Genomic DNA, 27,827 nt, shown 5'->3' with positions numbered 1-27,827 from the left:
CAATCTTGGATGGCCTGTCTTCCAGACCCCTTGCTGTTCTCACAGTCCTTCCCTGGTCCAGCTCCATTTTCTCAGCAGAGATGACCAAAGATGATTCGAATACCCTGGGTCCGTGGGCTTCACTGCATGGTGTTGAGTCCCCTGCAAAAGGCACAGATCATACTCCATTTCTGAGCAGGCAGCCAACTCACCTTGTTTGTCATTCATCCTTTGTGCACTCACAGGTATCAAGCCAAGGGCCAGAGGCAGCAGGCAGAGAGGTGGGCATGAGGTTTTCTGCCAACCCCACCCCAGCTTCTGCTTTGGTGTATCACACAGGCAATGGGAAATAGATGACTCATGAAATGAGTATAAATTATGTAAGTGTCTTTGAAGGAAATGAGTAAGGGGAATGAGATACAGAGAAACACAAGAGGCTCTTTACCTAAAATAAGGTGGTTAGGGAAGACTGACTTCTGAACTGTGATCTAAAGCCTAAGAATGGTCTTGTTTGGGAGCAGAACATTCCAGGCAGGGGAAACTGCATTTGGGATGCAGGGAGTTAGAAATGTCCATCAGCCATTCAAGAGTAGACATCATTTAAGCCTACGTCTTAGTATAGAAGACTTAGTATATTAATGTCTAAATGTATTAATGTCTTGTATGTTAATGTCTAAGTATGGAAGGTCTGGGCTGGAGATTTCAACTTAAGAATCATCAGCTCAGAATTTATATTTGCAGCCCTTGGACTGGATGACATCCTAGATAAAGAGTGTTGAGAAGAAAGGAGGAAAGGGCCTTGGACAGAGCCCTAAGGAGCACCAGCCTTTTAAAACAGAGCTTGAATAGACAAAGAGCAAGTAAAGGAGGTAGAGGAGAGCATCCAGTGAGGAAGGAGGAAATACAGGTGAGAATGCTGGCTGCACCCAAGGTGAATACAGCAGAGGAAGAGATGCCCGCCTGGATGTCCTGAGCCCAGGATGGGGTCTTACTTCCAGGGCTCTTTCCTTTGGTCTGGTCCCTCTCCCACATTCCACATTCCCAGCCCCAGACCTTCTCCCTTACATGGTCCACTCTTGGTCCAATGCTTTCTGAGGAATGTGAGGTAGGAGTCCAGAAATCTCATTTGCTTTCAACCTCAGAGGAAGAGGGAACCCCATCCCATCCCTTCTGTGATCATTTCACTGAGCTGGACACTCGATGGTGAAGAGAGGACCAACCTTCCCTCCTTCTGGCCTAAACTCATTTCCTTTGCTAGAGCCCCTTCCCTACCTCCTCCCCCTCCCCTGCTTTACAGGTCCTTTCCCGAAGTGCTTCTTGATTAAGGGCTTTCTTGGTAAGAGCAAAGTGTCAGATTCCCTTGATTTGAAAACTTCCCTCCATGTCTTCCCACTTATGAGTTTCTAAGAATCCATTATATACAGAATCTGCCCACTACTTTCATTAACAAGATGTGAGAGGTTTTCATTAGCAGGTAGAAGAAGAGAGCTAAACATTAAGCATGCAAATCAGTTTCATTGTTTCCAGCATCATAAAGAGATACAACCCAGAACATGTGCTAAATGGTAAAGAGAAGCAGTGAAGCCACGATGGACCACTGGGGGGATCCTGCCAACCCACACCCAACACCTCAGCAGGCAGGTCCTCTGAAAAGTCGTCTTTACCCCCTTTACATCCTCTCTACCCATGAATCCTGGCTATCTGGACTTGGAAACAAATGCTTTAACCTTGAAAGATTAAAATATTTTCATGCAATCAGTAAATTCTGTTATTAAATGTTACAGCTGCTAAATTAAATGATAAGAATAACTAGTATTTTGAAATCCTGAACATCTTATAATTAGATGAGCCTTTAAGAAATATTCCAAGTTAAGGCACATTAGAATGTATTCCACAACATGGAGACAGCCTGACAAAGAAACATTATTCTTAGATTTACAATTAATTACCCTTATGTCTATACCTTGCATTCAATTTGCATATCTTAAAAGTGCTGTAAATTTCACAGGCCTCCTTGTTATTTAAGATCATTCCGCTTAGGAAAAGTTTCTTCAGTGATAACTTTCTCTTGATTATGTAGTTGTGAGGTCAGTAAATCTGGCTCTGCTTTGCTGCCCAATGTTATAATTTTTCTTTTTTTGTGTGTGTTTTTCATTATTTGGCTCCTTGTTCCTTCTGCCCTCTCATTTATTATTCCCCAAAGAACCAACAGATAGAGAAGGCGCTGGAAGACTAAGTGAGTGGTCAGAGTCCGAGATGTTATCTTCTCCCTCTACGCCTTGGTACTGGGTGTCTGACATGGTCTATACATCTTTCTGGTGCCAACCTCATTAAACAAATACAACTGGACGTCTAGCTCTCAAGAGATGAAATTTCATGCAACACATTTGTTCTTGCCCCTGGGCGAGTACTGGCCCTTCACCTGCCCCACCTTCTCTCCCTGTTCCTCTGCCTCTCTGAGCCCCTCGCCCCCAAAAGGAGCTGGGGCCTTTTGATTTCTTGTTGCAATTTCATATGGTCACTGCTAATTTCATAACCTTTCATTTGACTGAGGTTTTATGCTCACTGTGAGTGTTATATTTTAAAATGACTGCATTGGATTTCCTAAATTATGCATCAGGAGTCATTAGCACTGTGTAAAATACTACATATTTTATAGAATGTCTTAAATATGTTTACCTTGAGCAGATGCACATGTAGCCTGTTCTTCAGTCTTTCCCTACCTACTGTCACATGTATGTTTTGATATCTCATGTTTTCAGAGATAGCCCCATATAAAAGTGCTCTCTGAGCAACTCCCATGGCAGGGTGCCAGCCTCCAGAGGAGGGGGACAAGGAACCCTGTTGCAGAATTATAAATATCAGTTAGATTCTGTTACAACCAGTTTGAAAGATTTTAAAAGGAAATATTTATTTCAACCAAAGGAAGCCTATAGTTTAATAAGTCCAAAGTTGTGTTTTTGTTTTTTTTTTAAATCACTAACACAATTAAAACTGGTATCACCACTGGGTGGAATTTTGAGTTGCTGCTTTTTATTTTGCTTTGTTTTTTAATTGTTTTTTTATGGCAATCATTTGCTAAACCTAGGATACTATTCCGCTTTTAAGTGGAATTAATTGTATAACACTTGAGCATGTGGTACCATGCAGCAGAGATTTTGTTTTGGGAAGGTCTGGTTCTGAAAATCACAACCAAAATCACATAAAATCACCACATGAATGTCACATGGACTGTGAAAGCATGATCCTTGTGCTTTTGGAGACACAAAGAGAAAAAAAATTCCCCTCCTCCTTTAATTTTATTTTAAGCACAGTCAGGTAATTTCCTGCAGCTTCCTCTTCTCTCTTATTAATTGGCAGTTTATTAAAGCAATTTTTAAAAAGTTAATACTATTGTCATTTCTCCATTGCAGCTCTCAGAGAACTGAGTGTGAAGGAATGCCAGGGAAGGAAACAAGCGGTTGGCCAGGAAAGGGAGGGTGGAAGGATGTCCAGCATCACCGGCCCCAGAGAGCGTGACCCTGGCTGAGAAACAGAAACTTCACTTCCCTCCACTCACCTTCTTTTTCTTTCCTCACAACCAGGTATATTCTTTCTCCTTCTGGGAGGTGTAAGGAATGGAATGGAAGATTTTTTTTTTTACAAATTTATTAGTTTCTGACAGTGAAATTCTTCCTGACAATTCAATACGTGAGTCCCCGTGACTGAAGAAAGCCCATTTATTCTGGCTTTTGATGGGCTAAATGCAAGTGAATGTGAACGTGGCTTTCTCCTCGTTGATTATAATGTAATATTTCTATTACAATCATTTCTAAAAGCCTTCCAAAAAATTCTAATAATACTGTTTCAAAGAATATAAAGCTATACCTCAGATGAGCTGTCCTAGAATACCTTGGCAAAAGTATCCAAGTAGCAAGAGTTTTCCTAGTCTTATGTCCTATATACATCTGTTAAATTACTCTGAGATCTCATTAAATAAAGCTAATGTACTTGTAAAACAGTAGGGAGAGACAGTTTATCATTGTAACTGTTAGAGAGAGCCATTCGGGAAGGGAGGGAGCCAAGAAGACTAGGTATATGCTGGTCAGTGTAGATGTTTCTAAGTCATAAATCTTGCCTCTTTCCCGCCTAGTTATTGTGTATTTCTTTAGGTGAGAGATTGATTGTAGCAGCTGAAGATGAATTTGCCCATAGTCCCTTTCTTCTTCTTCTTCTTCCTTTTTTTTTTTTTTTTTTTAATACTCCTGATGCTTTGCCAAGGTGATAATGCTTTTTCTCACCCCATGCAATCATTTGTTTCAGATTAAAAGCATGGAATGGCACAAAGGAATGTGAGAAGGGTGGTCTCCGTTGGCTGGGCAAACACGAGGGCACGGAGATGTACAGTGTCCCAAGTGGGTAGAAGCCCTGAGGGGCCTTGCAGGAATTGTATGAGGCTCACCTGAAGGAGAAACAGGGGCACTTACGCCATCAGATACCTGGGAAGGCACTGTCATTTTCTTGCTGAGCATTTTCCAAGCAGATGGTAAAGGGGTTTAATTTGAAAACACTGAAACATTGTGTACGCTCGAAACCATGACAATTGCGGTTTTATTGTCTCCACTCTGGGAAATGTGTGTCTGGATCATTTTGTGGCCCGAATGGGGAGAAAAGGTACTTTTCATGAATATATATAGATGCTGAATTTATAAGGATCAATATAGTCACCAAATGTTGTACAACATGTCAGGATATCATAAAAAGCAGGCAGTTCTACATAAAATACCAGCTTAATCTTGGAGATTTTAAAGCCTCATTAAAATGTGGATAAAGTCCATATATGGAAAAGGGAGCCTTCAAAAGGTTGAAGTTATATATCTGTAGGGCGGGAATTGTCACCGCCTCTTCTGAGTGACAGCGGTCTTGTGGGTGACGGTGGGCAGTGGTCTAGGCTTCAGGCTGGGTCCTGGTCTGGGGCTGAGGCACTGTGAGACAGGGGCTGAGGGTCTTCCCATGCTTTGGGAGTCCCTGGCTCTCTCCTTTGGGGCCAAAGATTGAGTTAGAAAGGCCACGGTGGACAGGTCAAGCCCTGCTGTCTTTGGCAAGCTGGCATGCTTGTAGATTCAATTATTTATTTTTTCAATTGGAGCTTGGCTCCCTTGGCAGAAGCCTGGAGGCCAAAAGGGATAGCTACACGGTCTGGGTGAGATGACAGGGAGATGCGGACACTCCCTATGAGGATCTGCGGGCTAGGGGGAGAACTGTTTACGGAGCCCCTCCCTCGGTTGCACCCCTACCCAGCTACCCCCACGGAGGTGAAGATACTCCCTGGGAAATGTTTGTGCAAAGAAAACAAACAAAGGCTCTGTTTCCTCGTGCCTGGCTTTCTTTCCTCTGTGACCCTATGGCTTCGAATCGACCCTGCTCCTTCTTTTGGAACTACGGCTCTCTTGGAGCAAAGTGGGAGTTTGCACCCTTGTTGGAAGACTGGGTCTTCTCTGGCTTGGTTTGCTTGTTTTTTTGTGTTTGTTTTTCTAGAGAAACTTTGAAAGTCAAGCAAATACTTTTATCCTGACCTTTCTGCAACACTGGCCCATATTCACTGCTTGTCAGCAGCGCGAGTTGGCCAGGAGTCATCCGTCACTGCCAGCCGTCACTCTGCCGCCGTTCCCATCAGTCCCATTACCCGGGATCAGGAGAGAGTGGAGCCTGGCGTCGGAAGGATCATTAAACTTGAGGCTCCCAGGTAGCCCAGGTAGACCAGGTGGCCTGTTGTTATTTATAATAAAGGAAAGCACAGCAGAAGTGCCTGACGGTGGCCCAGGAGGCCTGGCAGAGGACGCCTGAGCAGTGTCATCGCTGAAGGACAGTTAAAAGTGGACTCTCCCCCCTCACTGTAAGCAAAGAGGATTTATTGAACATCTGTTCTGTACATGGCTGGGAAGATTGATTAATTTAATTGCTCACACTTTGCTTAAGTAACATTTGAATACTTAATGTCAAGTTTGAAGGATATTCCCACGTTTGCCTGTGCACCTTCTCCTTCAAGTTGCAGAGGGAGCTTGGGAAAAGGGGTGGGAGAGTGTGGCTGCCTGGAGCCCCTTCTAAATTCTTCTTCTGAGGGAGCCTGCAGGAGTTGCCAGTGGGAAAAGCTGCCTCTTTTCATAAAAGCAACTAGTTACTTTTCACATTTTCCCATTGTGATAAATCATTAATGTAATGAGGTTGGATCTTCTTCACTGAGTGGTGGTAATTTTCCCTCTGGTATCAAGTATAGAGACAGTTGAGCATATTATATATTTCTGTACCCTTTAACATAATACCGTAATCGTATGAAAGTACCAGATGAGTTAAAGCTGTAATAATTTACTGCAGGTTACAGTCAGGCAGAATATTTAGAGGGAACTCCTGAAAGTTCCACAGAAAACCAGTCTTTAAACCGCTTTCAGCACATCAACATTTGCCTTTTCTGTCACAGGTTGCTTTTTCCCCTTCTCAGGTGTCAATCTTATCCAGCTTCTCAGGGAAGAGCTGCTTCAGGCACCCTGGCTGTTCCTTTCCTGAAACTTTGTTTTGGATGGATAGGAAAACCCTTGGTGTATCTCATTCACAAAAACTGTAACATCTACACCTGGCACTAAAAACCCATCTTAACTACACGTACCCAGACCAGAGTCTGGACATTAACATTGTAAGAGTCCTCCTCCAAGCCTCTCTTTTATCCCCCTCTCTGCCCCCCAAAAGTCCTCTTAGGCATTTAAAGTGGGAGTCCATTTACAAATATATAAAAGCGAAGATCACACCTACATTTTCACGTCATGGGAGTAAGGCTGGCCAAGATCTAGAAGGATGGAGAGTGTCAGAATTTGGTTTGAAAAGTGACTGGGAAGGATTTTTCTTTATTTATAAAAACAAAATATGCAAAATATGCCTGTTTCATTCTTGTTCTTCTTCTTTTTTAAAATATATTTTTTATTTATTTTTAAAAGATACATAGATCACACAAAATGTTACCTTAAAAAAATATAGAAGATTCCCATATGTCCCATTCCCCACACCTCCGACTCTTTCCACATCAACAACTTCTTTCATTAGTGTGGTACATTCACTGCATTTGATGAATACATTTTGGAGCATGGCTACACAGAGAACCCCATTCATTCATTTGTTCGTTCAGTCATTTGTCCTGGCATGCATTCACATATCCATATATTCATTTATTCATACAACAATACAACTCCCTTGAATGCAGAGAGTGTGACTATTTTGTTGGAGACTTCTTTCAAGATCTGAGATTAAGGGACATTTTCCAGATTAAATATATTCCTTTGAGGCAGGGAAAATGGGCAGCAGTGGGTAATAGGAAGAAGGGAGCTGGAATATGTGACTCCTATAAGTTCTCCAACTAGGAAACACCCCCAGTGCAGACTCTCCCTTTTCTATTGTCAAAGATGCTGTATCTAATATGCTCACAAAATCACTTGCATATGGGCCGGCTGGGCCCTAGGAGGCTGCTGGGTTCCTGGATCTACCGCCAGGAACCACAGAAGGGAAGAAAATCGGAGACCCGAAGAGCTGGGAAGGACTCCACCAACCTACTGACCTTTGGGTTCCAGGGCGAGTCCTTAAAAGGGACACGGGCCTGTGGTTAGGAGCTCTACATGCGAACATCATTCCCAGCCAAGGGTCATCTTCCATTGCATCTGATTGATGTCAGGTGTGGCGTGGGCCGATGTCTTTGAGAGATGCCCGGCTGTCCCCAGCTCTGACCGCACACAATACATCCCGCACCAGGCCTCACACTGTCAAGGCCAGAGCCAGGTGCCTGGGCTACGCGTATCCTTCTCCATCAGTCATACTGCAGGGAGCAGACAATTAATTCTGGAGCAAAATTGAAAGTCAGAGGCAGAGTCTGAAAGAACAGAATGACAATAATAAAGTGCCCCAGCCTCGCATTAATCTCCCTCACTTCAGGCCTGTCACAGCCGGCCTGGCTGTGACTAATGCCAAGCTTTGCATACAGTGGTCACACACACGAGCTGCATGCTCCCTTTACAGCGCCCACGATGCGCTTTGCTGGGTTTTTGACTCCTGTGGAATGGCTGAAAAAACATCGCCGCTGGTCAGAGGTAAGGGGACAGAGTTCCTCCATCACACACCTGGTGATGGATGCCCAGAGCGGGGCCGGCTGCAGAGCGATGGAAAGCACCTCCCGCTCTCCCTCCCTTCTTCTCTCTCTCTCTCGGAATCTATTTCCCTCCTCTTTTCTAATTTTCTGTCTCATCTCTCTCGTTTGAACCATTTGGACTCAAGTCTCACCAGCTTACTTTATTCTTCCACCTCTGTTCTTCCAGCTTCCCCCCAAAGAGCCTCCTTCCATGCAGTTACTGTTGGAGGAAGGCAGGGTGGCAGAGTGAATTCAGGTGTGGGTGGGCCTGTTGGCTGCCGGGGGCCAAATTGACAGAAGAGTCTGGCACAAATAAATGAGGGTTAGCTCATGCTTCCTGGGGAGCGTCCAAGAAACTCCGGTGGGAAGTGGTGGCCCGTTGGCGGCCAGGTGCAGCAGGTCTCTGTACGGCCGTGGATCGGGAGGACCTCCGGGGCCACATTCTCATGCCTTTCTAGAGCCCAGTGTGTCCCACGGCCCCGACCAGTGAGGTAGGAGGGTGCAGCAGGGCCCGATCAACCCAGGGCAGAGTCAGTATACACCTGAACACATCTAATCCCCGGAGCAAGGAAAAAATGAGTTCTCCTACGGGGACTCGTGCCTCCCTCCTCCAACTGAGATGTTCTGAGTAAAAGAAAAGGGAATCTAGGGAGCAGACAAGCATCAGGACAGATTTCAGAAAAGCTGCATGAAATTTTCACTCCAAAAATGGTTAAAAACCCAAACCCCAGGGACATTATTAGCATCCACATGCATTTGTTTTAGGGACAGAAACTCCAAGTTAGGGTTGGACTTGTTTCGTTGATGCAGAAGTGTCCTGCTGTGCTCCTGGGAAAGGCCACGTGGATGAGCAGAAGCATGCTGTGGGTGGGCCAGGGTGAAAATGTGCAGGCATGAGGGTAAGGGGCCAGGGAAGAGGCTGTTTCTGAGTCAGCCGCTTCTTCTGTTGATGTAGCCACAGAGGAAGACACATGGCTGGGGTGGAAAATAAAACTGGAAGCATCACCTTTTCAAACATTAGGTGTGTCCAGCTCTGTATGAATTTAGGCCCAGAGAGTGCACATTCCATTTGCACAGAGCCTGCTGGCGCTGCTCCCATGGAAGCTGCCCTAGAGACCACGGCAGTCACGTGGGGGACAGCTCAGACCTCGGCAGCTGAACATAGCCACCGTAAGCCCTGAGGGGGTGGCTCAGACCAGCCCTGGCCCGCCAAAGGCATCCAGTGCCAGGGCAGGGTCTGTCCTTCCAAAGGCTCTGGGGTAATGCCTGCTTTCCACTGCCTGATGTGCTCTTAGCCCGGGCTGAATGGGCGCCTGCCCTGCTAGGGCCATCTTCAGCGACTCTTCTGACTCTCTATTTGTGCTTTCCTCTTGGCTTCTATCTGACCCATCTTTTTCTCACACACATCCAGGGATAAAATGACAGCCTGTGCTGCCCTGGCTCACATGGCGGTCCTAGGTGATGGAGTGATAGCTATTCTCACCACCCCTCATTCAGTGCCTGGCTTTGCTTCACAGGACCTTTCCCACATCCCATTGCTGTAGTCTCCATCTCTCCTCGGTCATGGAAATTGCAGTGTGATGCCAGGCAAGATGTTCAAGGTCGTGTGTGCAACAGTCAATCAGTGCTATGCACCTGTCCCCCTCCCCCCACCACCAAAAGGATTTATTTTTAGACATTTTAGAAATGCTGGGTAAACAAAGTCAAACATGCTCATGTATGGCAAGATTTTTCTGAACATTTAATTTACCAGGATATGCTGTGACTACATGGAATGGAAAATTTTATGGGGCCTTTCCAAGTCTAATTGAGCTATGAAGTCTTTTTCTGGTCACCTGTACTAGCCCCTTGTCTTGCGACTGGGAGACGCGGTTTGGCCTGCTCTTCTGGCTGACAGTGTCATTTGCTCTGTTTGTGTACTAGGAGAAAATACTGCAAGAGAAAAAAAAATCGTTCGATTCCAAAAGAGCAGAGCAGTGAGTGTAATCTTAGACCAGGAACCAGAGGATTTAGGTTCTGGTTCTGGTTTTATAACTTATCTGTGGGACCCTGGACAGACCACATCCCTTCTCTGCACCTGTGTTTTTGGTTCTGGGTGATGAAGTTGATGAAGCAGTGCCTATAAGCATCTCCCAGCTTAACACCGTCTGTGACTTGACTCAGTTTTCAATCTGCTCAAGCTCCCCCCTCCCCACAGCTCCACCCATTCTCTCACCCCAGGGACTGAGCCAACATTTTAGGATGAATAAACTTGGCAGACAGGAGCAAGCAAGCCAATGAGAGAAAGAACAAGCCCTTGCTGGAGCTGGGCACCCACTCAGATCAGCATGATCTCACACCTCTTAGACCCACTCATCCATTAACATTGTAAAAGATGTTGACGGACTTTGAGGAATCGGGTAACATTGATTTTATTGTCATCTTTTTGCACAGGCAGTAAATAGGCTAACGTTTTAGGTGCAGAGTTATTCTTCCCGAAAAGCAAGACATCACAAAAAAGTTTATGTACAAGCGGGCCAGTGTTTCGACAGGTGCTGTACAGAAGTCCCAGAGACACCCCTGTGATACTGAAAGGATAAAAACACAGTGTGCTGCCAGAGAAGAGGGAGATACAAAGCTGGAGCTCCTGGGCTGTCTCCTGCACAGCCTGATACAGTGGAAGTTGTCCTGGGAGCTTCTCATGTCCCATCCGTGACTCAGAGCTCTGAGATCAGGGATTGCACAAAGATACTTGTTCCTTCCCTCCGCGCACTGAGTCTTTCATGGAGAACACGTGGCATGACCTGCCTGCTGTTGTTACAGCCTTGGATTTTCATGCACCTGGAAGCAGCATACACAGGTGCAGGGAGTTTCCCTCCCTCTGCAAGGATTGGGGGCCATTGGAGGGGACTCCACAGGTCAGTGGATGATTGAGAGACCTGTACACCTGGCTGCTAAGGAAGGCCATGTTTTTGTACACTGATTTAAACCATATCTAAAGAGATTGTTTAAGCTTTGCTAAAGGATATGATGGCTTCATGTTCTGGTTGGCATCTGTGCCCTTGGGGCCATGTCTCAGGGTTGGTGTGTGTGTGGCTAGTTCTGGGAGGCATCCATGTGCCAAGACGGGGAAGGGCTCCTCCACATACAGATGTTTACATGGCTCTGAGAGAGGAGTGATTGCTGGATCCTGGGTCTTGACAGCTTTTGTATGCCTTGCCCCCCTGACTGCCTCAGTGGCAGATAGTTCCTTATGATTGTGTATCCGTGGATGGTGGCAGAAGCTGAAGGCTCACTAAATGGGCTTGAGCACATCCCAAAAAACATAATTTCTTAGAGTGGATATATTAGTTTGTCCAGGAAGCTAGGACAAAATATCACATGATGAAGTGGGTCAAACAACAGGAATTTATTGCCTCATGGTTTTAGAGGCTAGAAAGTCTAACATCAAGGTCTCAATAGGACATGCTTTCTCCCAGAGTTTGTATCATTCTGCTGCTGGCTTGCCAAAGTCCTTGGGGTTCCATGGGGCACCTCTGTCTTTGTCACATGGCTTCTCCTGGCTTTCACTTCTGTACAGTCATTCATGTCTCTGTCTAGATTTAGTCTTCATATCAGGCTGTAAGGACTCCAGTCACATGGATTAGGGCCCACCTGGATTCAATTTGGCCTCATCTAAATAGGATCTTCAAGGATCCTATTCACAAATGAGTCCACACCTTAACTAATAATAATGACTTCAGAAGTCCTATTCAGAACCCTAGGAATGCAGATTAAGATGAGCATGTGATAATGGGGCACAAGATTCAATCCCCAACAGAGGGCATCACTTCTCCCTCTCAGAGGCAACTGTTTGGGGATTACATGTTTTCTTAGGCATCTTTTAGTTTTTTGCCCCAGTGCATGTCTGTGTTGGTTGCAGAACTATGCAGAGTTTGGCCTCCATCCAGTCCAAATAGAAGAAAATTTACATCTGTACAGTAGCTGCTAAAATAATTTCTATTTCAATCCTGATATGGGGCAAACACTCATTTAATGTCTTATTAAGTGAAGGAATCATTCCAGGAGACATGTGAAGAAAGCTTCTTCACTTGCTTTCTGTGTCTTAGAATCTCCCTTTCCCTTGCCTGACTTCTTCAAAGAACTCAGTGGAGAAATGGCTGGAAATCAATTTATTCTCAAGGGAGAGTAGAAACAGGGCTTCCTCTGCAGGCATCCTAAAACTCTGCTTCATGGAAGAGGCTTCCTCTATAGCAAAAGGAGCCGAGGATATCTGGGCTCTGCTGGCCTCACCATGGTCTGCGGGCTGGCCCATGCCATGCAGTGGTGGCTCCCTGGGAGCCTCAAGAACACACTCACCTCTGAGTCGTTGTACCTGCTTCTCCCTCTTGCAGGAAGAGCCCTCGTCCCTCCACCTGCTCTTTATGATTTGACTCAGGAAGCTTTCCCTGGTTCTCCATCTTCAGAAAGTTGTATCAGAGCTTGTCCTCACCAAGAACTCAAGTTACTTCATTGATATAATCACTTTCCTTGTGTCTCTACATCCTGTGCTTTGTGATGACTTCATTTCAGCTTGCTCTGTTGAAATACTTATCACAGATCTTGGAACTTGGAAGGTGCTCCTTAAGCATTTGTTGAAAGAACGTCATTGTGTTTAAGATTAATTGCTTTTGACTGTTCTCATGGGTATGAGAACTATTTTGCCAATAGTCCAGGGAGTCTTCTGATGATTTCTCTAACCCCCTCTTTGAACATTCTCTTACATAATATTTTACCTCCACCACAATGAAACTCTAAGGAGACCTACAAAAGTAGAGGATCTGAATATTCATTATTATTATTGTAAATTGTCAGCATGGATATTTTTCAAAGCAAGGCGGTTCTTTAGGGATGCTAAGGAGAAATGGAGTGACACACTGTGGGGGTCTCTTGCCTCTCTATCACATGTGAGGCTTATGAGCTGTAACTAATGGAACATTTTTAGTGATGTAAGTACTGCATGGAGGATGTCATAACTTTCATGTCTTGCTCTGCAGCAGAACTTCAGCTTCTCTTAACTCAACGAGCCAGGGACAAGAGGGTTCCCCTGGCTCCAGCGCAATCTTTATGTTTGACCATACCCGCCCCCCCACCCCCCCTACAGGAATTGTCCCTCCTGCCAGTAAGGTTATTTCAGGTCTTTATTCCAGTTGGGTCATAGGAAGGGACTTTGCACCAGGGGGAGGCAATAGGGATCTGAAGGCTAGGAGCTCCTGGGGTATTGGAAGGAAGGCACAATCTGTACATGGAAATATTGCCAAACCCTCAGGTCAAATATTCAACTAGATGTTTGGTCTCCCCAAGGCCAAATTAGTGAGATTCAATTATTACATTTTACTTCCTATTTTTAATCATTATCATTATTTTTCCCACCACCAGGTATAACACTGATATTTAGAGGGTCAATTTGGCAATCACTGGCTGGGCTTCAATCCCTGCTCTGCTGTTTGCTGCACAAGTGAACTTGGGGGATTTATTCTCTCAGCCTCAGCTTCACCTTTTGTAAATGGGGGACAATAATATTCCTACTTCCTTGGGTGGTTGTTAGCATTTAATGGGCTAATGCGTGTCCAATGCTGGGGTAAGTTTGTATCCCCTCTTTACGATTGATTGGGAGGTGTGCACAACTCAACCCTATTTTATCCTTTTCTGTGTCTTGACTTTCTCAGAAAGTCCTTGAAGGTTTGGACTAGCATCCTCTCTATGTGTGAGCCATCTTCCTGGTCCTGTGAAATCAAGGCCTGGACATACAAAATGAGATATGCGATGGTTATTCTTCTCCCTATATGGGGGGATAGGGGTAGGGTGGGGTAGGAAACAACAAAAAACAAAAACAAAAAAAAAATCACTCCTTTTGTGCCACTGCAAACATTGCGACGTTTTTGGCGGGAAGGAGAAGTTATTTTGTGTATGTGTGAATGAGAATTTTGATAGACAGGATAAGTTGCAATCCAATTCTAAACTATAGATTTTCAAGCAGATTGATGCAACAAATTGTTAGCAAATAGCAGTTTGCAATTTGATGCTAATTAGACATAAGGCAAATATGTGCCATGACAAATTAGCAGCGAACCATACTGCAGAGGATTAGCGAGAGCTGGCACAGCTTGCACCCCGCTTCGCACACCTCCCTGTCGCCGTTGTCGGCGTCACCGTGGGGCCGGAGCCAGCCTCGCCTCTCTGGGAAGAGGAAGCTCGAGTGGAGACCAGAAGCATCCCAGGCCAACTCTCAAAGTGATATCCATGCTTTCGTTTTCCGTGTGGGCCTGCCTGCTGGTCAGCCTGTCCTTTACTGAGTTTTGCGCAAGGATTTGGAAAGCTCATATTTTCTATGTAAATCAATCAATCAACCAATCTATTTATCTATCTATCTAATACATATACACACACACATATAATACATACATACATATACACATCTGTGTATGCCCCTATGTATATATTATAAATGTAAAAATAATATGTGTATTCATATAAATATAAAATAATTATGGAAACATACAGAAAATACAGACACTTCCCCCACCCCAAAAAAGAAAAAAGACAAGTAAAGGAAAAAAGAAAATTAATTTCAGAGATAGCCACTGCTAGGAATTCGATATTTATCCATTGAAACATTTCTCAGATGAATAAAAATATAATATATAAACATATTAATATGAGATGTACATATATAGTATATATATATTTCTTTTTATTTAAAACAAGGGATCATACATATGCTGTTTGCCACCTTCTTTTCTCAGTTGATTTTACTTTACCAATATTTTCTCAAAGTCCATGAACACAGGTCCACTTTTGCCTTATAAAAGTCAACCTCTTGTTCTATTAATCCACACCTTAGTTTGTCACTCCACTCCCTGCTTGGATACCTGGCTTGCTGTAGCTTTCTGCTCCTATAAATACTGACTTAAACATTAATTTATGCATTAGTCTTAGTCTCTGCTGAAAGTTTGTATCTCCCATCAGTAGTGTTTGGGGATCCATTTTCCCAAGGCCTAACCAGTGCTGGTTATTATTTTAAATATTTTGTAATCAGAGATGGCCAAAAAACTTTACCAGGTTTACATTTGCTTGCCTTTGTTCATTAATGCGGTTGATCCTTTCCCAGGTATCTTATACCACTGGCTTCTTAGGGCATGCCTCAGGTCCTTACCTCCCCTACAATCAATGGAAGTTGATGGGATTCAAGTTCAAATTACTTGGCTAAATTTTGCTGTTTGTTATGCAGCTCTTCCTGAGATATCAAAAGGCATGGCTACTACAGAGATAATGCTACCTACCTCATAGGGTGACAGTGGATAAAAGGAGGAAGTAGAGTGTTTCTCAAACTTCCCACATCAGAACAAGTACTTGCAAGGTGAGTTCAAACTCAAGATCCCCCACACCCCCCGTCCTGGATCTTCTGATTCAGCAGACTTTGGGGGCGGGGGAGGGGTTGCTCCTCAGTTAATTCTTACCAGTGGAAGTCTTTGGTAAACACTGCTGAAAGGTGCAGAAAGTGTTTAGCACAGCTGCTCACTCCCTTGTGCCACCCTGCCTCCACCTAGGTAGCTGTTCCTCCTAGGAGGTTAGGGGATTAGATCCTGGATCCGAAAGAATCCAAGTGAGACTCAGCTGACCATGGTGTGCAATCCAGAGATGAAGGTTCAAGCCCCAGACCTGAAGCCATGATTCTTGAAACCTTGGGCAAGCCCTCTACCTTTTCAGACTTTGTTTTCTTGTGTGCAAAATGGGGCAAGAAAGTCAAAAATAATGCAAGGCCTGGGATAAAACTCAGTATGTTTATGTGCACTTTCACATTTGAATGAGCATAGCACATGAAAATGTATGGTGAATGTGCACGAGATGTTGTTAAGTGACCTGGAATTCCATCAAGTACCCTTGGGAGTTGCCTGGGGAGTAGGGCTCTCCTACATTTGGGTAAGCCTAATCCCATGTAAGGAAGGATGTGTAGTTCCCTTTTTAGAGGCATTACATGTATTTTTAATTTCTTTGCGACATAGTTAACATACTCCAAAATGTACCCTTGTAAAGTATATAGCTCATAGGTTTCAAATTTGACATCCAGTTTAATTATTCTCATCAGAATGAACCACCTTGTTTGAAGACCATTTGAATAATTCCTTGAAAAAATTATGACATTTTTAAACAAAAATTTATTTTAAAAATTATGACATTTTTAAACAAAAATTTTTATAGTAATTATTTTAATAAATGTATTGATAAAAAATGGCAGTATGACTATCTTTATATCTGAGTATATGGGAGCTGTGAATACATAGATTACATCTGTTTCTGATTGGAATTTATTCTCCCTTAATGGATCTTAGTCATTCTGGGTATATTTTAGTTAAATATTCTAATTAATCATTTTTACTTTACTTTAGGAAAGTAATTCATTTTTAATGTTTATTTTTTATCCATATCACTAAAGTCTATTATCAGCTTTAATATATTTTAGATAATTTGTTTTTAGGTAGACAATCACAAAATATATAAATAATGACCCTTTTATTCTTCTCCTGTTCTAAATCTATAATTTGTATATTTTTTCTTGTCTCATTGCTTTGGATATAACTTTGAGAAAAATGTTGAAAATGGTGGCAATAATGGGCTTCCTTGTAAAAATTTTCCCTTTGAAAGAGGATGATTAAAATGTTTCATTGTATAGTAGGGATTACTGGTTTGAGCTAGGGGTCTTTTTTTTATCGTGTTAAGGAGTTAACATTTTACTTTTGGTTTTCTATGCATTTATAAATCATGAATGGCTGTTGAATTTTATGGAATGCTTTTTCCTAAGCTATTGATAATACTATGCCTTTCCTTTATCATACTTGATATCCTAAATTAAATTACTATTATATTTCCTAACGTTGAACCATCCTTATTTCCTAGACTACAAAAAACTTGATAATGGTTTACTTGCTATTTTAATATACTCCTGAACATGATCTGTTGGAGAATGTTTAGTGTAAGGACTAGCAAGATCAAAACTTAGATATAAGAAAACATCTGGTATGTTTGTTGAATCATGAGTAGAGCAGTTTGTTTGAAACATAGGGTATGTGAGAAAATAGTGGGAGATGACACTGGAAAAATAAACTGGGTTTTTGCAGACATGAAGCCTTGACACCTGCATTAAAGATCCAAGTTCTAGACGTGCAGTTGTTGGATATTGAAATCATGAGAGGAGGTGAGAGACTCAGGAGATTTGGAGTGAGATGAGAAAACTCTGATTAAAACTTTGAGAAATGTTCAGCTTTCCAGAGTAAACTCATGAAAATAAACTGTCAAAATGTCCAACTTTCCAAAAATAAACTTACGTTTCTGGACAAGACCTTTGAGACCAGAGAAATAGGAAGTGAGCCTGAAGACAGCAACAGTAGGGAAAGCAAAAGGGGAAAGAGCTTCAAGAAAGAGGCAGAGGTCAATGGTGCCAAGCAAAATGAGAAATGAGAAATAGATTTGATTTGGTTATTAGCAGATTTTGAGAGAACAGGTTTAGATCAGATTAAAAAGAGTTAGAGTTAAGAGACAGTGGTAAAGAAAATAAACTAAAGATATCTTCTTGTTACAATTATTATTATTGCAATATTACTATTGTTATTCACACTCGAACTATTGACATATGAGCCAGATGTTGTATGAAATCATTCAGCCATATTAAAACATTGTATGTCTATAGGGACATGCACAATTATGGGAGTAAAACCAATGAAGTGGAAAAACAGCAGGAAACAACTCCGGAAAACAATGTTTAATTTCTTTCTTAAGCCCTCTGGGGGAATTCTCCAGACAATTTTGAAAATGATCAATAATGAATGTTGCCATGAATTTATTTTCCTTGCAAATTTTTATTTGAACAGTGTATAATATGTTGGATTCTGCTAGGACTCTTGTTTTCCCAGGCCAGTGGGAAGCCAGTGGGTTTGAAGAGTTAGCTATGACCTTAGAATATCCTTTTCTGCATAACTGAAAGGCCAGTCCCTATAGCTGTTGTGATTTTACCATGATGATATCATGATTACCTAGTGTGTCTTTTCTTCTGAATTACTGATAATCATTTGTCACTAATGAGAATCAAGTGGGCATATGCACGATTTATTTTTAAAAATTCAAGCAGATTTATATTTAGATCTATAATAATATTGTTCTAATTTACTTGCTTGCAATTGTTTTCTAGGTAGTGGAAAAACAGTTGGTGCTACAGCTACAAACTTAGGAAACTTAGAAACCAGGCAGAACACAAAGAAGGTCCTGTGGGCAGTTGTTACTGAAATGTAGCATTGTGGTATTTACAAATAATTTTAACATTTTACTTCATTGAAAATTTTCAGGGATTCAGAGGGATAGCATTAAATGGGAAAATTCATTTATTTGACCTCATCTTAATTATATTGTGCCATGTCAAGGAAAAATGGAGGGGACCTTGAATCTGTGTGTGTGTCATTGTTCTTCATATCACAAGCAAAGTGTCTGGCAAGTTGTTTCTAGAAGTTACAGATCTAGAATCCTCTTAGAAGTCTGTAGAGCACACTCCAACCCCCCACCCCCCACCCCCGCCCTTTTTCCCCACATCTCAATGTTTCATCTCAGCCATAAAGTTTGGAGGCTAACTGACCCTACTCTAAAGCGGTACCCTTGGGGCTTCACTTTGAATCAGCCATCTGGAGTGCTTGAAAAAAAAAGTGTATCCCCAGCACATCACCACCAACCCTGAGAATTTGATTCACTATGACTTTTGTGTGAGGTCTAGGAATCTGAATTATCCACAAGATCCATATGGATTCATACATAGGTAGTCTTCAGACTATACTTTATTATTCTTTTAATACTTTCAGGGTCTGTAGTGATGTCTCCTGTCATTCCTGATAGAGTTACTTTGTTTCTATGCTTAATTTTTTTCTTCATAAGTCTGGCTAGAAGGTTATCAGTTTTATTGATATTTTAAGAGAACCAGGTTTTGGTTCTGTTGATATTCTCTGTTTTCCTATTTTCAATTACATTGATTTCTGATCTTTTTTAAAAATTTATTTTATTTTATTTTTTAGGTACCAAATTATTTTATTTGAAGAAATGGTACAAATGAAAGAACTTGGTGGATGTTGATACAACTTAGAGAAAATGTAAACCCATGCAGGCTCTGCTTTAGTGACCATGGAAGTTGCCATGTGGCTCTGGGGAAGCTGGCAGAAGGCTTAGCTCTCACTATCATTATTTCCCAGAGTGTGCTAGTCAAAGAGATACTCTGCCAAGCCAGAATCCTGGTCTCCATCGTGCACAATTACATTTTGTTATTGTCTTATTATCATAATATATTTTACTCCTTCATTTCTTCTAATCTCACAAATGCTGTTATTATTTTGCTTTAAACAGTCAATTGTACTTCAAGGACATTTACAAAATAAGAAAAATGTCTTATATTTACCCACATATTTATGATTCCCTTTTTCATTCCTTTGTGTAGATTCAGATTTCCATTTGGTGTTATTTTACTTCCACCTGACAATTTTCCTTAACATTTCTTATAGTTCTGGTCTTCTGTTGATGATTTCTTTCAGCTTTTGTATATCAAAAACAAACAAACAAACAAACAAACAAAAAAACCTTTATTTTTCAAAAATATTTTTGCTTCATATTGAAAACTAGGTTAGTTCTTTTAAAATTTCATTACATTAAAAATGCAGTTCCACTGTATTCTTTCTTGATTTTTTTCCTTCCTGTTGTAATGGTAATGCTCTGGATTTTATTATTGCATTGTTTTTTCCCCCTCAATATGATAAAGTGCACATATGAAAAACCTACAGCTAACATTGTACTCAATGGTGAAAGATTGAAAGCTTTCCCACTGAGATCAGGAAAAGACAAGGATGCCCACTGTTACCACTGCTATTCAGTATTGTTCTAGAAGTTCTAGTTGGAACAATTAGGTTAGATAAACAAATAAAAGACATCCAAGATGGGAGGAATTGTAGGAAGATGGCATCAGACTAGGCAAGCAGGGCTCAACTGCGCCATAAAAAAAAGAAAGAGTCAAAAGTTGTCCAGAGGACCTGCTTTGGGGGTCAGCAGAGTAGCAGAATGCTGCACAACTCCTAGAAGGGTGAGGGACAGAGAGACAAAGAGCCTGAAACAACAAATGTGGGTAACCAAACCCATGCTGTTGCTTGGAAGGGTTCCCCTATCCTACTGCCAAACTATTAAGCTGGGGTAATACCCCTGGCTCACTGCAGATGACTAAGAAGAGAACAGACATCTTCCTCTCTGTCAGCCATTACAAAAGAAAAGGGAAGAGGAGGTATGAGGGGGGGTCCATTCTTCAGTAAATTCTGCCAGCAGAGCCTGCTTTGAATTTTGGGTCTGGCCAGACCAAAACACAGGAAAATGAGATTGAAACAGCTCCATGGAAAGGTGTGTCAGTGAATTCCATCTGCTGGCCAGTCAGGAAAATGCATGAACAAAAACTTCTTTTGGTTCTCTCTGTACTCCAACTCCTGGGCGAAAATCTGTGCCCCATTAGTGAGTTCCTGGCACAATTCTGATAAATTATTTTGGGAAATTTTAAAGATTTAGCATAAGTTGAACCAAATATCAAAAAGTTGTGAAAAGAGACAACAAGCAAGAGAGAGAAATTGGCCATCAGAGTAAATTCACAAGACTATTCAGATGCCTAGATATCTGCAAAAATATTACAAACCATACTAGGAAACAGGAGGAGATAGTCCAACCAAAAGAAAAAACAAAATATCCTGAAGAGATGCAGGATTTAAGACAATTGATGATAATCAACAACTCTCCTAAATCAATTCAAAGAACTGAAAGAAAATATGACTAAAGAGATAAAAGATACCAAGAAGACACTGGGTGGGCATAAAGAACAATTTTAAAACCTGCAAAGAAGAGTAACAGACCTTATGGGATTGAAAGACACAATGGATGAGATAAAAAATGCATTAGAGGCACATAAGAGCATATTTGAATTGCTCAAGACAGAATTAATGATTTTGAAGACAGAACATATGAACTGAAAAAAAACAAGAAAACAGAAAGAGAAGAGAATGGTAAAATGAAATGCACAATTATACATATTATCATGGTCCCAGAAGGAGAAGAGAATGGAAAAGAGGCAGAAAGAATATCTGAGGAAATAATGACTGAAAACTTGCCAACTATTATGGAAGACATAAATATCAATATCCAAGGGCAATGAACCCCAAACAGAACATACTCAAATAAAATTACTCTGAGATACCTACAATTCAGAGTGACAAGTATCAAAGGGCTGACCAGTCATCAGAAAACATGGAGGGGAGAAGAAAGTGGTATGATGTATTTACAGTACTGAAGGAGAAAAACTGCCAGCCAGGGATTCTGTATCTGACAAAGCTGTCCTTAAAAAAATGAGGGTGGGTTCAAAGTCTTTCCAGACAAACAAAAACTGATAAAATATGTTACCAAAAGACCAGAATTACAAGAGACTCTAAAGGAAGTGCTTCAACCTGGAAGGAAAACCAAGGGTGAGAGATTTGGAAAAGAGTATAGAAATGAAGATTATTAGGAGGGGTAAATTAAGGGTAAAAATACAAACAGTAGTACAATATGACAATAGAAAGTCAAAGGACAAAATGGATGAAATAAGTAATGCCTTTACAGTAATAACATTGAATGTTAAGGGCTTAATCTCCACAATCAAAAGACACAGACTGAGGGAAAGGATACAAAAATATGAGCCATGTGTAGGTTGTCTACAAGAAACTCACTTCAGACATAAGGACACAATCAGGTTGAAAGTGAAAGGTTGGAAAAAGATATTACATACAAATAGTACCAAAAAAGAGCTGGAGTAGTGATACTAATATTAGACAGAATAGATTTTAAATGCAAAATTTTATAAGGGAGGAAGACGGTCAGTATATAGTATTAAAAGTGACAGTTCACCAAGAAGAAATAACTACACTAAATATTTATGCACTGTATTAGTCAGCCAAAGGGGTGCTGATGCAAAATACCAGAAATTGGTTGGTTTTTATAAGGGGTATTTATTTGGCATAGGAGCTTACAGATACCAGGCCAATAAGCATAAGGTACTTTCCTCACCAAACTCTATTTTCACGTCTTGGAGCAAGATGGTTGCCAATGCCTGTGAGGGTTCAGTCTTCCTGGATTCCTCTATTCCAGGGTCTTTCTTCTTCCTGGGCTAAGGGTTCCTGTCTTCCTGGGGCTTGCTTCTCTTTTCTCTGCGTGCTTACTTCCTAGGGCTCTAGCTTAAGGCTTCAGTATCAAACTCCAACATCAAAAACCCCCAACTCTATCCTTTGCCATGTCTTTTATCTGTGAGTACCCACCCCTTGGTGGGTGGAAACTCAATGCCCTAATAACATGTCCCAATCAAAGCCCTAATCATAATTTAATCATGCCCAGGTACAGACCAGATTACAAACATAATCCAATATCTATTTTTGGAATCTATAACCATATCAAACTCCTACATGCACCTAACCTAAGTGTCCCAAGATACATGAGGCATACACTGGCAAAGTTGAACAGAGAAATAGATGTCTCTACAATAATAATTGGAGACTTTAATACACCACTCTCAGTATTGGATAGAACATCTGGACAGAGGAAAAATAAAGAAACAGAAAGCTTGAATAATATGATAAATGAACCACACCTAACAGACATCTATATAACATTGCTCCCCAAAACAACAGGATATATATTCTTTTCCAGTGTTCATGGATCCTTCTCCAAGATAGACCATATGTTGGGTCACATGACAAGTCTTAATAAATTTAAAAGGTTCAAATTATACAAAATACTTTCTCTGATCATCATGGAATGAAGCTGGAGAACTATAATGGATGGATAAAGGAAAAATTCATAAATATATGGGGATTAAGAAACACTGTAAAACAATGAGTGGGTCAAAGAAGAAACTGCAAGAGAATTCAGCAGATATCTTGAGATGAATGAAAATGAGAACACAGCATATCAAAAACTATGGGACACCACAAAGGCAGTGCTGAGAGGGAAATTTATAGCCCTCAATGCTTACATTAAAAATGAAGAAAGAGCTAACATTGAAGCTCTGACTGCACACTTGGAGGAACTAGAAAAGAACAGCAAACTAATCCCAAACCAAACTGAAGGAAAGATATAGTAATGATCAGAGAGAAATAAATGAAATTGAGAAAAAAATAAACAGTAGAGAGAATCAACAAAATCAAGAGTTGGTACCTTGAGACGATCAACAAAATCGACAAATGTTTAGCTAGACTGACAAAGAAAAAAAGAGGACACAAATTAATAAAATCAGAAATGAGGAGGACATTATCACTGTCCCTGCAGAAATAAAAGAGATCATAAAAGGATACTACAAACAACTCTATGCCAAAAAACTCGACATGTAGATGAGATGGACAAATTCCCAGAAATACATGAACCACTTACACTGACCATAGAAGACATAGAAGTCCTCAACAAACCAATCACAATTACAAAGATTGAAACAGTCATCCAAAACCTCCCAAAGATGAAAAGCCCAGGACCAGATGGGCTTCACAGGTGAATTCTGCAAGTCAAAGATGATCTAATACCAATCTTACTCAAGCTCTTCCAAAAAACTGAACAGGAAGAATGCTACCAAACTCATTCTATGAAGCCAACATCACTCTAATACCAAAACAAGATGAAAAAAGAAAATTACCGATGAATATCTCTAATGAATATAGATGCAAAAATCCTCAACAAAATACTTGCAAACCGAACCCAAAAGCACATTAAAAGAGTTATACACCATGATCAAGTAGGTTTTATCCCAGGTATGTGAGGGTGATTCAACACAAGGAAATCAATTAGTGTAATAAACCACATTGATAAATTGAGGAAGAAAAATCACATGATCCTCAAGATTGATGCACAAAATGCATTTGACAAAATACAGGACACTTTCTTGATAAAAACACTCCGAAAATAGGAATAGAAGGGAGTTTTCTCAATAAGGTAAAGTGCATATATGAAAACCCTACAGCTAGCATTGTACTCAAAAGTGAAGACTAAAATCTTTCCTGGTGAGATCAGGAACAAGACAAGGATACCCACTGTCATCACTGTTATTCAATAATATTGCACTAGAGTTCTAGCTAGAGAAATTAGGCTAGATAAAGAAATAAAAGGCACCCAAACAGGAAAAGAAGAAGTAAAACTTTCACTATTCACTCGTAATGTAATCCTGTATCTAGAAAATGCTAAAAAATCCACAGCAAAGCTACTAGAACTAATAGATGAGTTCAGGAATGGGGGAGAGTATGGGCCATGATGTGGACCATTGACCATGAGGTGCAGAGGTGCCCAGAGATGTACTTACCAAATGCAATGGATGTGTCATGATGATGGGAATGAGTGTTGCTGGGGGGGGGGAGTGGTGGGGTGAGGGTGGTGGGGTTGAATGGGTCCTCATATATATATTTTTTAATGTAATATTTTTACAGAATCAATAATAAAAAAAATAAATAAATAAAATAGATGAGTTCAACAAAGTGGTGGGATACAAGATTAATCCACAAAAATCAAGAGCATTTATATATAAATGTTTTTTTGAAGATACATAGATCACAAAAAAATGTTACATTAAAAAATAGAAGAGGTCCCATATACTCCACTCCCCACCCCTGCACTCCTCCCACATCAACAATTTCTTTCATTATTGTGGCACATTTATTGCATTTGGTGAATACATTTTGGAGCACTGCTGAAATGCATGGATTATAGTTTACATTGTAGTATACACTTTCTTCCAGTACTTCCAGTAGGTTATGGCAGGATATATAATGTCTAGCATCTGTCCCTGCAATATCATTTAGGAGTTGAGGAATAATGAAAGAAATTGCCTTGCCACTGTACATACAGGGCAATACCTATTACAGCGATGAAAGGCAAAATGAAAAAAACAAAGTTTTAGGGGATATTTTTCATTTTTTAATAGTCAAGTTTATTTTTGCTTTATTTTAGTTTTTCTATATTAGTATGTATTCTATTTCTAATCTTTAAACTGATCATTACTATTTCATTTTCCTACTAATTGAATTTGGCAATATAATTAGCTTCATTTTTGAAGAGCATTTCTATATACTACTGCTGTGGAATCAGATAAAAGAATTCCATTTATAAGAGCAACTGAAAAAAACAAATATTTAGGAATCAACTTAACTGAGAACATTAGGTACCTGTATTCAGAAAACTACAAAATATTGCTAAAAGAAACTGAAGAAGGCTTCAATAAATGGAAGGATATTCTGTGTTCATGGATTGGAAGACTAAATATCATTAAAATGTTGATTCTACCCAAACTAATTTACAGATTCAACACAATTCCAATAAAAATCCCAAGAGTTTTTATTGCAGAAATGGAAAAGACAATAATCAAATTTATTTGGAAGGATAAGGGGCCCTGAATAGTCAAAAATATCTTTAAAAATAACAAAGTTGGAGGACTCTTACTTTTTTATTTTAAAGCATATTACTTAGCTACAGTGGTAAAAACTGCATGGCACTGGCATAAAGACAGACAGATTGACCAATGGAACTCAATCAAGAACTCAGGAATAGACTCTCACATCTATAGTTAAGTGATTTTGACAAGACAGTCAAGCTCTCCCAGCTGGGTCAGAACAGTCTGTTCAACAAATGGTGCTAGAAGAACTGGATATCCAAATCGAAAAGAAGAAGACCCCTATCTCACACCTTATTCAAAAATTAACTCAAAATGGAACAAGAACCTAAATATAACAGTGACAACCATAAAACTCCTGGAAGAAAATGTAGGAAAACATTTTCAAGATCTCGTGGTAGATGGTAGTTTCTTAAACCTTACACCCAAAGCACTCACAACAAAAGAAAAAATAGATGAATGGGACCTCTTCAGAATTAAACACTTTTGCTTTGTTTTATAATAGAATCTGCTGTTGTTCTTTTATTTGTTCTTCTGTACATGACGTATCTTTTGTTTTCTTACTGATTTCAAGTTTATCTCTAAGGAATAAGTCATGTTCAAGTATTAACCTGTGTGCCTGTGGATGTAAATTGGAGCTTTAAAGATGTTATTAGCTCAGGTGTGGACAAACTGAATGAGGGCAGGGCTTGACCCAACATGGCTGAAATTCATTATAATCCAAGGAAATTGAACACCTAAGGAGAAGATAGAAGTCTAAAGAAGCCAGAAATAAGAGAAACAGACACAAGGAGGGAGAGAATGCTATGTGACTGAGGAGTGCTGAGTGCCAGGCTCATGTTGCTGTGACTCCCTGCTCTCTACCTTGACTGTCCTGAATTGCAATTTTTATCCCCTTGGCTCTGTGCAATCAAGAAAGCTCTGCCTGACTACTCAAGCTTCTCGATCTTTGCAGCCTCTCAGATAGGCAAATGCTGCAAGGGAAAAATCAGTAAATTGAAGGTTGGGCTCTTCCTTCTAGGATTATGGTCTCTCAATTCTAACTGCTTCTGTAGCTCTCTGATATTTTAAAATAGATATTATGTTTTGAATTTTATCTGTATGTTCTGCTACAGTGGGAGAATTGGTCAACTATAAGCTACTCCCTCAGAGTAAAAAGTGGACATCTCCTTGACACTCCATAGTATGCCTTTGACTATAATTTCTTAGTTGAAATAGTGGACAGGATTTCGTGTTATAAACTCTTAGGAACTGGACCTGTATGAGGTAAGGGCCCTAAATCAATACTGTCCATCTCCATAAGAAGGCCCTATGTCCACATCTATCTGAGATTGAATTTTAGGTTATTTTATTTTATTTTATTTCATTTTGTCTTTATTTATTTTTTAAATATTGCATTCAAAACATATGAGGTCCCCATATACCGCCCCCCCCACTCCTCCCCCCATAGCAACAATTTCCTCAATCATCATGAGACATTCATTGCATTTGGTGAATACATCTCTGAGCACCACTGCACCTCATGGTCAATGGTCCACATCCTAACCTACACTCTCCCACGTTCCATCCATGTATGGGAGGACATACAATGTCCGGTAACTGTCCCTGCAGCATCACCCAGGACAACTCCAAGTCCCGAAAATGCCTCCACATCTCATCTCTTCCTCCCATTCGCCACACCCAGCAGCCACCATGGCCACTTTCTCCACACCAATGCCACATTTTCTTCAATTACTAATCACAATAGTTCATGAATAGAATATCAGTAAGTCCACTCTAATCCATATTCTATTCCTCCATCCTGTGGACCTTGAATTGGTTGTGTCCACTCCACATCTATATCAAGAGGGTGCTTAGATTCCACATGGATGCTGAATGCAATCCTCCTGCTTTCAGTTGTAGGCACTCTTGGCTCCATGGTGTGGTGGTTGACCTTCTTCGCCTCCATGTTAGCTGAGTGGGGTAAGTCCAATAAACCAGAGTGTAGGAGCTGAAGTCTGTTGAGGCTCAGGGCCTGGCTATCATATAGTCCATCCAGAGATTCAGATCCCCTGGGTATATATTAAACACCCAGCACCAACTACAGTTCTGGTAATTTTAAATCACAAGAAAGAAGTGGTAGTAGCCATTGGGTAACCACTTCTCTCCTCAATTATTATATTTAGGATATGTCCCTGAACTCTTAGAAAATTTTGCCTAACTATATTAATTTGTTATTACTAACTAGTT

The sequence above is a fragment of the Dasypus novemcinctus genome, chromosome 18, assembly GCF_030445035.2.
Source record: "Dasypus novemcinctus isolate mDasNov1 chromosome 18, mDasNov1.1.hap2, whole genome shotgun sequence".
NCBI classification, from domain to species: Eukaryota; Metazoa; Chordata; class Mammalia; order Cingulata; family Dasypodidae; genus Dasypus; species Dasypus novemcinctus.
The sequence above is the reverse complement of the archived record's forward strand: the minus strand, read 5'-3'. Positions refer to the sequence as shown.